The sequence below is a fragment of the Haplochromis burtoni genome, unplaced genomic scaffold, assembly GCF_018398535.1.
Source record: "Haplochromis burtoni strain Fernald_Lab_line unplaced genomic scaffold, NCSU_Asbu1 Contig_32, whole genome shotgun sequence".
Taxonomy (NCBI): Eukaryota; Metazoa; Chordata; class Actinopteri; order Cichliformes; family Cichlidae; genus Haplochromis; species Haplochromis burtoni.
This window is the reverse complement of record NW_024582393.1, coordinates 1,342,677-1,356,247: the sequence shown is the minus strand read 5'-3', so window position 1 is coordinate 1,356,247 and position 13,571 is coordinate 1,342,677. Positions and strand designations below refer to the sequence as shown.

Below are 13,571 nucleotides of genomic sequence, written 5' to 3'. Positions count from 1 at the left end.
GGAGGATGTGTTGCGTTTGTATCTGCAGCGTGGACAGAGCTTTGACATAAAGGCTTGCACACATGCGGACACAAACAACACACACATTCACAGTTTTGAAATCTAAACACACCATAACACTTTTAACACCTTCTTTTAAATCCCCCGAAAATCCCACAAGTAGGCGGACACACAAGCGCACGCCGACACATGCGCACAGATAATGTGTCTTGATAACATTATGAATGGATGAGTGAACAGCTTCATAGAACAGTGATTACTGGGTTCTGTGTGTGAAAGGAAATAGATTAGTCACTGTCTGAGCTCTCTCTCTTTTAATAACACAATATATAAACGCTGCTTCATGCTGTCTGAGTGGGGGGCGGGGGAGGGGGGGGGGTCTCAAAACGCAATGCAAGGGCTCCAAGGAAACTGCTTTTTAATAGAGCACAGCACAAAGTGAAAACAATATGAATTACTGCGATATCTGCTTCATACCCCCTGAAAATGTCTGCTTTAGCTTATTAAACAAATCTGAAAAAGGATTTTAATAAACACCTACATTACTGTGAAAAATCACAAAGGCTACTATTACAGTCACATTTGTGTGACTGTTCTTTTGTGCAGCTTACTCAAAGCCTCCAATAGACGTGTCGTTAAAGACAATCATTTTAAAGAAAGTGCCTCCAAAAAAAAAGAAAGAAATAGACTGCAGCAGCCTCACTGAGTTTCCTTGAAAGATGTGAAACTCTAGGAGATGAAAGATTGAATAGAAAGAACGGACCTTGGTCAGGTGTTAAAAGTGCTCTCCCCCATCACAGGTATATTTTGGACAGATGGGAGATGAATCCTGCCCTTTAGCAATTCTTATGCAATATCATATTTTTCTAAAAGGATGCACTAGCAGCAAGGACAGACCGATAACAAGCTGCTGTTTGGGTGCGCTCATAAAAATCCACAATTTTTCAACAAAAAAGCAATCATGGCAAAATTAGAGAACAATCAGATTGCCTGATTTATAAATGGGAGGAGTTCAAATGGACCACGGTGTTGAAGCTGGTAATGAGTTTGACATTATTTTGTCTCACAGAAAACACAAAGACATCACGCTGACGAGCGTGACGCCTCGCCTAATCCCACGCCGGTGCTGATGAGAAGTTGTCCGACAGCAGCGGACACACGCGCGCGCGCGTACATGCGCACGCTTTCACACTAAAAGGTGGCAGAGAGACAGCGGCGACAAAGGGTCTTGTTTATTGAAGGAACTTGAGAGGTGACAAATGAAGCATGAAATGAGTCTCTCGCACACAACGCAGAAATACCAGGTAGTGTGGCGCGAGAGTGCGGAGAGAGAGCGGGTGAGCAGCCAGAGTCGCTGGGAAAATGCTTACAAAACATACAGATAAAAAGAATCAATTTCATGGGTCGTGATAGCAAACAGAATGTAGAGGCATCTGTACAACAGATTGCGTGACCCAGTTTATGGGGGTTAGTGGGCTGGTGTGTGCAGCAATCTGGTTTTTGAATGGGGACTAGTAAACCAGCAAAGACAGAGTTTGGAAACCTCCAGATGGGGGTCTGCTTTAGAAACCCCCCCCCCCCCCAGGCACTTTTTAAGAAATAAAAATATGTTCTAAAAGTATTTTCAATAATAATTTGTCTGATATGGGTTTTTCACATTTTCCTCCCACACTGCAAAATTACAGAATGTATGACTATGCTGGACATCATTTTCTACACAGACTCTTTTAAGAGGAAACAGTCTTACAAACAGTGGTTAAATTAATTATAATTTGATAAGGTTTGTTTCGAATTATAATTCTACATCAAAATGGGTTAATTCTTTGTTAACTCTGTATTTTTTTGTGATGTTACACCTGAAAGGTGTTGGGACCACTGAGAGCGTCAGGTGAGAAAGACAAAGTGGGAGAGAAATCAGCCTTAAGAAAAAGGATGAAAACAAAGTTTTATTGCTCAGGAGAAATTAAGCAGAAATGAAAAGCACATTTACATGCACCATCAGCCCCCACATTAGGAGGAAGGTGGCAGGAGGGGGTAGGTGAATGATCTATTCCTGTCAGGTGACCTACTGTGCTGAAAAGGAAAATAACTTGATTTGAAAGGGCACGGAGCAATACACAGTGTAATGATGTATTGGAACTGTCATCAGAATTTTAATGAAACCAAGTTACAAAATCTGACTTTGTCTCCTAATCAAGACAATTACAGCAACAAACCCGGGATGTTTAAGTTTAAGGAGGGCACAGCCTTCGTGTGCAGCCTTAGGGGTGAAAAGAAATCCTGCTAATGTGTGAGAGTGAAGGCCTGAGCCGTGCTGCATGGAAACGGGTGTGACACATGCAGATGGCTTTGAGTGTAATGCTGCCATCTATAGGTAGGAGTAAATTTCTGCTGATGTTTCAGCAAACAGCACACACACACACACACACACACACACACACACACACACACACACACACACACACACACACACACACACACACACTCCTCTTCCTCTAACACACTCTCAAAGTACAGCAGGAAAGAAGCCATCGCGTACTGTATTCATCCACGATTCATGTTCCACCACAATATATAGAGCACAGAGAACAGGGGACACATTCCATTTAGCTTTAGCTCTTCTCTCTTTAGCCATCACAGCAAGGCCCCCTCTCTAAAAGCCAACATAAAAACCAGTACAAACATGTTAACTGGTAACCAAAAGCTAGCATTCTTTAAGAAGCATTAGATGCATTTAAACACTTTTTGTATTGTGTCTGCTTAAGTTGTTCACTTATACCTCAGCATGTATCAAAATCCATCTCCTGCCTGCAACATAACCCTCACGATACACATCACACCATATTATGCAGCTACACTCATTAAAACATTACAAAGTCCGCACTACACCTCATCGCCCTCCTCCTCTAACTAAAGTTGACCGCATATGACCCGCAGGCCGCTGTTGATTGGCATTCAGTTGCCCTGCTGGCACTGACCAGCTTCTCACCTGGCTGACTCCCTGCCAGCAGGTAAAGAGAGACAGAGCTTCATTGAGAGGTCCTTCACCCTGTCACTTATCTTCTACCACACACACCTCCTGTCTTCAGGGTCTCAGCTCACACACAGCACCCAAACTCACGCGCACTCGAAGGAGTCACGTCTCCTCCGGCTCCATACGTGAAGGAAACTAAATATCAATTTCCCTATGCTGTCATAACTAGCTGCATTTGATGGATTCAGCCTACATGCCTATCATCAGAGTCAAATTGATCACGGTGCGGCTGATGTGCATCGTGCGGCAGAAAGAGAAAGCCTTTCTGGAGAGTGACTGATAGCTGAAGTGAAGGCGGCTAATTGGAAGTTTAAGGTAAAATCACGCTGTCAGTAGGAGAGGAAATTGGCTGTGTTTAATTTATGCTCTCTAAATGATTCCCAGCTGAAGCTACAAGATGAGTGTCGGCACATATAGGATTTTTTTTTATGTTTCTTTTGGAGTATTAATAACAAACAAGGAGCGGAAAAACAAAGCAGAAGAGCTGAAAGGAAAATTGAAAACGATTTGATGTATTGAAATCAAATATTCTTATCGGTGCTTTTATAGGGTTCCAGACTGAGACGCATCATCTCGCTGCCTCAACTTGCAGCGAGCCATCTTCAATAGAAATTCACCATGTAACACTGCTTTTGTCCAAGTGATACAAAGGCTCGTGCCTGTCCCCAGTTAATCAAAGCTTCTGTTGACACAGGAAGTCTTGTGGCGTACACCATGGCAGTGGGGTTCGGTGTGTGTGTGTGTGTTGACGGGTGATCCACTTCTCCTCTCACTGCCTCCCTTCCCTTTGTGTGACAGACAAAGCCGATAGCACCCCGTCTATCTGGGAAGATAGGATCATTATACAAACAGCGCCCAGCCATTATTGACACTACGCTTGTGTGACTGCACTGATGGCACAGAGAGAGCGTTAGTATGTTTCAAGCATGTAAAATATGTCAGTATTAATAACTTCTTGAGATATTCCATTTACCCTAACCACTTATCCAGACCTAGGTCACACCTAAACGTCAAGAGGGAGGATACACAGGACGGATCGACTGTCCATCGCTGGCCCAACGCACAGAGAAATACATACTCACATTTACACACAAAGCCCATTTAAAATCATATCCTTTTAGTCTGTGGGACTGAGTGAGAGGTATGTGACTTTCACAGCTGTGACACCAGTTTATGAGGGGAAAACAACTCTGGAAGTCCCTCCTACAGTTTGTAGGAGGCCCAATTTGTTAAGAAATAAACAAGCAGTCATGCTTTTAGGAAGTGCTGTAGATAGATCTACAATCTATACATATCAAAGCACCTAAACACTAAACATCAGTACTATGTGATGCTGCAGTACTAATATCGATACTGGATACTCCATAATTAGCTAACACAGCAAAACACACCTTAAAGCTTTTCATTTATTTTGAGCCTTTTTTTTTTTTAATGGAGACTTGTGATGTAAATGATACCAATACCAGCACTAGTATCGATGGAATCAATATTTGGATCGATCAGCCCACCTCTGCTAAACCTTCTAACTGTGAGTGCTTGAAGATCAAGTCTCAAAAGACAGCTATCTCTAGCATCCTCTTGTGTCACAACCAGTGTTGGTCAAGTTACTTGAAAAAAGTAATCAGTAACTAATTACTGATTACTTCCCCCCAAAAGTAATCCCGTTACTTTACTGATTACTTATTTTCAAAAGTAATTAATTACTTAGTTACTTAGTTACTTTTTAAAAACACGATTTACAGCCTGAAGAGGTGATAAAGCGATAGATCTTTCAGCCCAATTCTACTTTTTCTACATAATCCATCTACAAAATGTAATCAAATGGAAAAGTCTCTTTTTAAAACTTGTTTTATTCGTTTTAATCTTTTAACTTTATGCATCAAGCAAAAATTTAATTATATGCAACATTCTCTGACTTGAATAAATTAGTTTAACATTTAAACCTATTTTCTGCACATTCCAGCACATAAAATAAAATATTTTTTGTGTTTACACTCACTCTTTCAAATAGATGCAAGTAAAACACAGCAGAAAATAAATAAAATCAAAGACTCAGCAGTCCTGTTGCTCTATTTTCACCTGTAAAGCAGGAGTGGGGTAGGCAGAGGTTTACCCTGGTGCAGGTGTGCCGCAACGGTCAGTTGAAGAATCCGCGAGTTTCTCTGTGAGTTTCCCATTACGTCGTAGCGCACTCGGTGCTTGCTTGGAAGTTTAGGGGTTTTTTTCGCTGTAAAAAGAAGTTTTCTTCCCACGCACAATGGACGCCAATGTTTTTGTCACTTTTTATGGAATCAAACTCAAAGTAAGGTCAGTACTTCCACGCTTAAACGCTGTACGCTCATACTCTCTCCCGCACTCGATATGTGATCCATTGTTGATCTGCACACAGCTGTTGTCACGAACGTCGCACTCGCTTACGTCACTGTCATGAGACATTCTCGCAAAAAAATCACGGTTTTAGTAACGCAGTAACGCGGCGTTCCTACGGGAAAGTAACGGTAATCTAATTACCGTTTTTGCAATAGTAATCCCTTACTTTACTCGTTACTTGAAAAAAGTAATCAGATTACAGTAACGCGGCCCATCTCTGGTCACAACAACCCTCTGCATGTCCTCCCTTCATGTCCACCATCCCTCCTCTGCACATGTCTGAACCATTTCCGGCTCACCTCTCTAACTTTGTCTCCAAACTGCACAACCTTATCATCTTCAACTCCACCTCCTGTCTTTCACTGAGTTGTTAAAAATGAAACCAAACCTGAAACTCACACTAAGATCCAATGAATGCACGATACTCACCCACTGAAAATAAATGAATGAATGAATAAATAGATAAATAAATAAGAGACCGGCCCATTTTAGCACCATGCAGCGTTTAGATGCTAATAATAAAGTGAGCACGCTGGGCACGTTCACACCTGTTCACCTCACTCAATTTGATGCTATTTTAGGTGATCGTGTGCTATTGTGTTTAAGGCCTATCACCCTGGGCCGAGGTGCAACTAAGGGATGCTACAGAATTAAAATTGGATTTGTTAAGAGCAACTTTCATGTTGCCTTATCATTTCTATTTTCTTTCTTATCAAGGGAAATTTAATAAGGTGTAATGCCTTTGTATAGCGGGCCCTTTAGGGGAATGAGTCATTTAACAACTGCACATTGCACAACAAGCAAGGCTGCCAGAATGTGTTTGTTCTCATTATATCAAGTTTACCACTCTCAGAGATTTCTGGAAAAAGGCGACGAGCAGATTTCATCTGATTAAAACCTATATATTTTTCCATCTCAGTTTCTAGACAGTTGGCCTTAAAGACGAGGCTGGCAACATTCTCTCTTTATCTTACTGTCAACAAATCCCATAAACAGAAATAAACCAAAAATGCATCAGTCCATCTGTGAATGCTTTCCAGCCTCCCACTGCCAGCTCATCGGTTACTGCTTAACACGTACTGTAAATCTTGGACTTATTTAGCCTGTCGGAGTCACTGGAAGTGTGCGGATCATTTAAAAAGTTCCATGAAGATGTAACAGATCTTAGATAATATTTGTAGGAACGTTGCTGGTGCTTTTATGGGACTTGCTGACAGTATGAAGAAGAAATAATGAGCTGACTTATTAAAAGCTCTGCGATCTGGACTGACTGTACAACCTTTTTCATGCAAACATCTGCAACCAAAGGAGCAGGAAAGGTTTGGTGATTCTTGGCCACCTATTTTAAAAACAAACCTCATATTTTTACCTCCTACATTTCAACATATCAGATACTCCTAGACCCATGGCTCCATTCATAAAGGTAGTTGTTGTCACTTCTCCTGGAATAATATCAGTACATCACACCTTTCAAGGAGCAGGTGGTGCGGTTGCTGATTACAGCAAAATCTTTCTTCTTCTTCTGGAAAGCTGCTCTCAAATCCTGTGCACAGCCTGGCAATAAAGAACCAAAGAAGTGTGGAATCCATGAAGATTCCAGGCCCTAAATACAGAATAATGAGGCATTAAAGTCTGGGGCTGAGGAGGGTAATAATAAGATTGAAAGAGCGGGTGGGAGTGTGGAGGGTATGGTGGGAAAGGGACAATAGTTTCCAGAGGAAAGAAAGAGTGAGAAGAGCAACGAGAGGGGAGGAAGGAAAGATAAGGCTGGTGGCTTATCCTAGTTACTGGGAAAGGATTAAGTGATGTGCCACTTTGGTTCGCTGAATGTGTGTGCATGCATGCACGCATACACACAGAAATAGGCCTGATCAGTCTTTCGGGCATGTGCGCACCCTTTTTTTTCCTCATTCAATCACCCTCTGAGAGACACACGCACATCCAGGCATGTGCTGAGAGGGGTTAAGGAGCTACGTTGCCCTCTGAGCCAGTCTTACTGGGCTGTAATGACTTTAGAGGATGTCGGATTCTTTTTATCCACCAGTGTAATATAATAAAGCAGAAAGGAGGGAGCCGTCTTCTTCGAACTGCTTCTACTGGCCTCAGCGGACTCTCTTACCCAGTCTCTCTCTCGCTCCCTCTTTCACCTTTCTAACTTATGTCATGCTCATCTCTCTCTCTCTTTCTGTCCCTCTCTCTCTCTCCTGCCCTCTGGTCCCAGATGAAATTCTTTGTCCTTCCTAACCTTGACCTCTTTCCCTTGTTCTCCTCCCTTACTCTTTGATTTCACTGGTGTATTGGGTTTGTTCAGCCTTCTGCTTTCCCTTTTGTTCCAAGCTCCCCTACTCCTCTAGTGTCACATATGACAGTGTAGGGTTCCTGAACTGCTTCACACTCAAGTCACATGCTGTTTCCCTCCAGACACCTGGGTCAGGTTCCCTGCTGCTTCCGGACGCTCTGGTTATCTCTATTCCCTTTTCATAGCCATACCATCCCTTGTACTTTTTTCACTCTGTCAGTGGACACAAACTGGATGAGACAGACAGTGCTTCTCTCTGGGGGACAAATGCAGACAAAATTTTCAGGGCAGCTAACTGGGACCTATGTAGTGTGCACTTTGGAGCTGGTGGCAGATCCTTATTTATCTTGCTATTAGAAAACTGGACAAACTTAAATAACATTTTCTGGGTATTTGCAGAAAAGATGTTTTTATCTGTCCTTTAGAGTGGAAGAGAGAGCCTGACTTTGAGGAGTAAAGAGAAAATGATTACTTTTTACTAGAAAATTATTTGCAGCATTTGGGAGACTGGTCTGGGACATGATAACTTGCGCAGGCAATGAAGCTGTTCAGTGTTATGTTTAGTCATGTGAAGAAGAACCACTTTTAGCATCACTAACTTGCAGTAGTCATTTACTGCATGACTTTATCACTCTCTCATATCATCGTGGCCCACTCTTCTTTGCAACATTGCTTCAGTTCAAGCATTGTGACCATTCATTTCTAAACAGTCCCTACACTGCATTTCTGTTGTCTTGAGCTGGTATGAGGTGTTTGTGCGGATGCGCTGTATTTGGTTTCCTCCAAGTGTGTTGCTATGCATTGTCGCAAAAAATGTCCACTTTCAGAAGTCTTGTGTTTTTTTCGGTTGCAACTTTGCAAACCTAAGCTTTGTTCTCTCTAAAATGAACATGGCAGCAGACTTTCAACTGTCAACCCATCCAAACAAGAGATATTCGGTCAGTCTACTTCTAAAGGTGCTGTTATGACGTTTAACATGCTAACCCAACATATAGATCTTGTTTTTTTGTAATTGCTCCGAACACTGCATGGTCTAACTTGTGATGATGACACTGGTGGGTTGTCCACTCCTGGGAAAACGGTTATATTGTGTTAGCACACACCTGAATGCTCCAGAGCAGCAAACTGCTAAATCGTCTCTTTTATAGAGACGCTCACACTTTCTGACGATCAATAATCACGTGTATTGGATCATCAGCACCTGACTGCTTCTTGGTCTCTTAATTTCAATGAAAACATTATGGGAGTTTTCCACAGCATTGCAGAGTCTGGTGAAAACTCTTTTTCACACGCCTATACATGGTCTCCACCCGTCGCAGCTTCACTTACTTTCATGTTTCACAAGATTACAATTTTCTTGCATTCTTAATGCGTCTAACTTTTGCAGCTTCACTACATGGACTGGACACATGGACAGCTACAGGCAGTAGACTTGCTGATCGTAAGGCTAAGTCGCTGAAGACATTGTATTTTCATTGTTTTTGTGTGAGAATCATGACATCTAAAATTACTGAATACACCAGTCAATCACTCCACACCCCCACCTGTGGCTGATGTAGAATCAACAATTAGCTCAGTTGTTACATTTTGCCTGTGGAAGGAAATTCTCACAGGCACACTGAAAACATGCAAGTCCCACAGAAAGGCCCCAGCTGACTAGTAGGTTCAAACCGCCTCCTGTCTGTGAAGTGACAGTGTAACAACACAGCGGCTCCTTACAAATCTCCTGAATCGCAAGCATAACGCTGAATGTAACTCACCTCTTACTCTATTCCCGTTTTCTCCTCCTCTTCGTCCCTCCAGGCTGAGGTTCCATCCATTCCACTGCTTCGCCGAGCTGCATGTTTATGCATATGGTTGTTGGTGGGGGGTCTAATTAAAATCACCAGCAGACAGTTCCAGTTCACATTCGCACAGTTTAATAAAAGACTATTAAAATTAGCAAAAGAACCTCATGCGAGCGTGCGCAGAAACAGAACGGTGACTGTCACTGATGCAGCCACACACTCCAATTAGGCTCACTGTCGAATTCACACTCATGCAATGCCAAGTTGGCCGAGCGAAGACGGAAGAACAGAGAAGTGGGGGAACAGTGAGGGAGGGAGAAGTGTAGGGCAAATAACTTTACTACTGTGTGAACTCCAGAAAGAAGTAGTTACATGTGTGGGAATGTGTGTGCATGAAAAAGCATTTTTATCTGACTGCATGTGAATTCTAAGTGTCTAACTTTACTTGAATTGATCCCCATTAAGTCTTTTCAAAGGGCAGCAGTTTGTCAAAGCCTGACACCTCTTCAGCAGGATGAGAAAGAACAGCCGACAAACAGCATTTCAAGAACGGAACAAAGGAGATGGTGCAGAGCTGATAAAACATACAACATTAGGCTCCGCGGCTGACTGTCAAGCACGTGTCGAGCTAAAGCTACGGGATGTCTGACAGGTCAAAACTGTGGCAACAGCTCAAAGGATCACTTTTCAGACAAACACATGCACTTAAGTGGGTGGAAAAAAAAGAAAAAAGCAAGACAATTACTGCATGCTGGCTGCAAAATGAGCATTACAGTAACACCACCCTCGGCGGCACGCGCACACACACACACACACACACACACACACACACACACACAGCGTCCTCTGCTTTATGCACGTTTTCTGGAACTCGTTGTATTCAGCTGGGCCCGGTAATTGGTAAAGACTGGAAATCAATAGTGGCACACTGCAAGGCGTGAGTAGCCATCTTCTAACCTTGCACCGAGCAGCTGCCTCTCCCAATCAAAGCCCGGCTGGTTTCCACGGCAACCTCAATCCCGTGTCTTCCACTGTAATAGGGCGGGAAAAGAAAGCCACGGTGCTGAGGGTGTGCGGTTGAGATGGAGCTCGAGAAGGTGGAGGCAGCGAAAAATAAATCCAGTCTCGAGGGAACAAAAAAAAAAGCCATTAAAAATGAGTTTTAGCGGTGACATAAATTTAATGAGACTCATTCAGATTGTACAAACTCCAGTTCCTTAAAAAACAAAACAAACATCCCCCGCACTATCAAGATAGTGTTTATCTCATTTCATCACCAAACCACATTCAAAGCATCTCATAAAGCCCATTCTTCCATTATTTTTCACCCATTGTGCTCTCTTATCCAATATATTGGCAAAATATCCCTGATATTTCTGTAATTCAACCAATTTAATTAAAGGGGGTGGGTTTCTAATAAAAGCCAAATGGCAGATAGCAGTGCCTGGGCTTTTCAGGAGCTTGTTTAATCAGAGAGTTGTTGAATGGAAGAAGGCAATAACAGAGTGAATAGAAGCTGGTATTTGTAAAGAAATGTCAGGGAGAAGGAAGGGATATGAGAGTCACTGGCTGAAACCTCTAATATGGTGCTGACTTTAATATAGGTAATATGTGCGCCATGTGTGTTGGGTTAGAGCTGCCTAATCCCAACTGAGGAAGTGGAGTTTGTAGACGGAGGCAGTGACAGACAAAACTGATGGCCATGCTGGGCTTCATTTCTTTATCATTTGACTTGCTGTCACTGTCCTATGCTAGCTTTCTGCAACAGAGCAAAGAGACAGCGTGCAACAGTTAATAGCTAACAGTTGATGGCTCTCCCTTGACTCGTGTGAGGTGCTTCACTGTTAATCTGTGTTAGTGGAAAAAAAAAAAAACCCACCCCAAATCAAAGCTAAAAATATCTAACACTATGCTAACAACAAGAAGTTACCTGTGGTAGACAGTGGGATTCTCACACTCTGTATGTGCTGAAACACTTTTGTCACAATTCAAATGAGCATATGTCAGTTATGGGCTACTACATTTTTGTAGGTTAGGCTTAAGGGTTTTGACAGAGTGCATTCTTACAGCTAGCTAGATAAAAGAGCTGAGTCACAGAGACCTTGAGAGCAGACAGTGACACCCTGGTAATGACTGTTTGCTGAAGAAATTTCTGTATTCTGCAACCAGTTGGCAAGTGTTTGCTGGAGGTCTCTAGCCTGATTAGTCATTAGCAGGTAGTAAAGGTTGGTAGTAATTTACACAGATGATGCTGGCTTGTATGCCAACACTTCCAAAACTACTCGTCAAGCAGCGGTGAAACTGTAGAGTGCAACGCAAACTGGAAATGGAGAATGTTCGCCTCAAAGTAAGGCAAAACTTTTTACATTGCATTTCCAGTTAGCATCACACTTTTTCAAATTTCAGTACAGTTTGAAGAGTAATTGGAAGAGTAAGTGTTCCGTGGAAGCTACAGATGACTGTGGAGATGTGCCAATGACCAAAGAAATCAAAAAGATGTTTTTGTTGCACTCTTTTTGCAACAGCATTCACAGAATTTACACTTTCTCCTAGCTCCTGAAGGTTGCCAACGGATTGACGGCCAGTCCCAAGCCCGTGTGACTGAGGGCTAAGCTGTTCTCACACATGCATTGTGCATTCAGTTAGGCATTAAAAGGTATTCAGATCACATGTATGTGACAATAGTGGAGGTAAATGTCCTGCCTTCTGCACGCTCGCTGATTTAAACCAAATTAAATATTCCTAGTAGTGAGAACACATCTGAAGCTGAGCCACGCCTGCTGTCATACAGGTAAGCATGTGTCAACAGTTATCCTCTTAAAGATATTTGGCTAACTTAAGGCACTTCATTAGCATTAGTGTGTTGTGGGCAGTGTTTTCAGAGTATACAACTTTGCACTTTGCAGAGTCAATGGATCGATCCACTGTATTGTCTGATATCATGCTGTGATGGTGATGAATGGGACCCAAACTGTGATCAATAGATCACTCCTCACAGATATCATTAACAAACGCACTCCACTACATTCACATCAACTGCCACTTGTGTGAATACATTCTTACTTTCAGGAAGAGCTGCGTGGCTACACTGTAAGGCCATTAATATTCTATGTGTCTCTGCTGTGTGAATGTGTGCATATTGCGTGTACAATGTCTGTGTGTGTGCGAGTGCATGTGTGTGATAACAAGCTTCTGTCATTCCAAGGGTGGCCAACCATGTCCATATATAAGTGGAAATGCATCTTGACAGAGTCCTTCTCCTTCACACACTCGTATATATATATATACACACACACACACACACACACACACACACACACACACACACACACTTAACCCCCTCCCTGTGTGAGTACAGAGTAGTGCTGTGAGCTGTAGCTCTGTGTGCTGACCTTCAGGGTTATCTGGAAGGTTCCTCCACACCTTGCTGCTAGCACGAACCCCTGCTGTCACCATGGAAACACAGCTAGCAGGGACAATGTGTGCCCCGTCCGGTGTGTTGCTCATGTGTACACATTCACCTATATGTGATGACACTTACAGGTTCTGTACAGCGCAAAAGCACATGCAACACACACACACACACACACACACACACAGCACACACAGCACACACACACATGACACACACACACACACACACACACACACACAACCCTCACACACACACACACACACACACACACACACACACACACACACACACACAAATTGGTGCATGCTTCAGTATTCATCTGTCCTCCAATTCATTTATCCCTCATTTCCTTCACTCTCCTTTCGCTTCTCCCTCTTAATGAAACCATGCACACAGTGCACAATAAGCCCTTGGGCCTGCACAGCATTGTCAGAAGGGTGCACACGACCCCATTTCCAGTAGTGGAACCATTATTAGCATGCTGTGACAAGAGACAGCCATTCACCACAACACACACACACACGATACAAACCTGCAGTTTCATCACCACTGGATCACTGGGATTTATTTCACAGACAGCGGGAATGTGCTGGCACAACGTGACCGTAAATCAACACATCGTACACGCTGGAGTGACAAGTCAAGATAATACACTCAAAAACCAAG

At 42.8% G+C, this 13,571-nt stretch overlaps 1 protein-coding gene across 1 annotated transcript in view; it reads right to left on the bottom strand.

Annotated features, from left to right (window-relative positions):
* Positions 1–10,276, bottom strand: part of LOC102289754 (plexin-A1) — a 229,412-nt gene extending 219,136 nt beyond the window's left edge. Inside the window, exon 1 of the mRNA XM_005918586.3 lies at positions 9,464–10,276. The gene's annotated coding sequence lies outside the window, so the exon portion shown is untranslated. The remainder of the gene's footprint in view (positions 1–9,463) is intronic.
* Between the last annotated feature and the right edge of the window lie 3,295 nt (positions 10,277–13,571).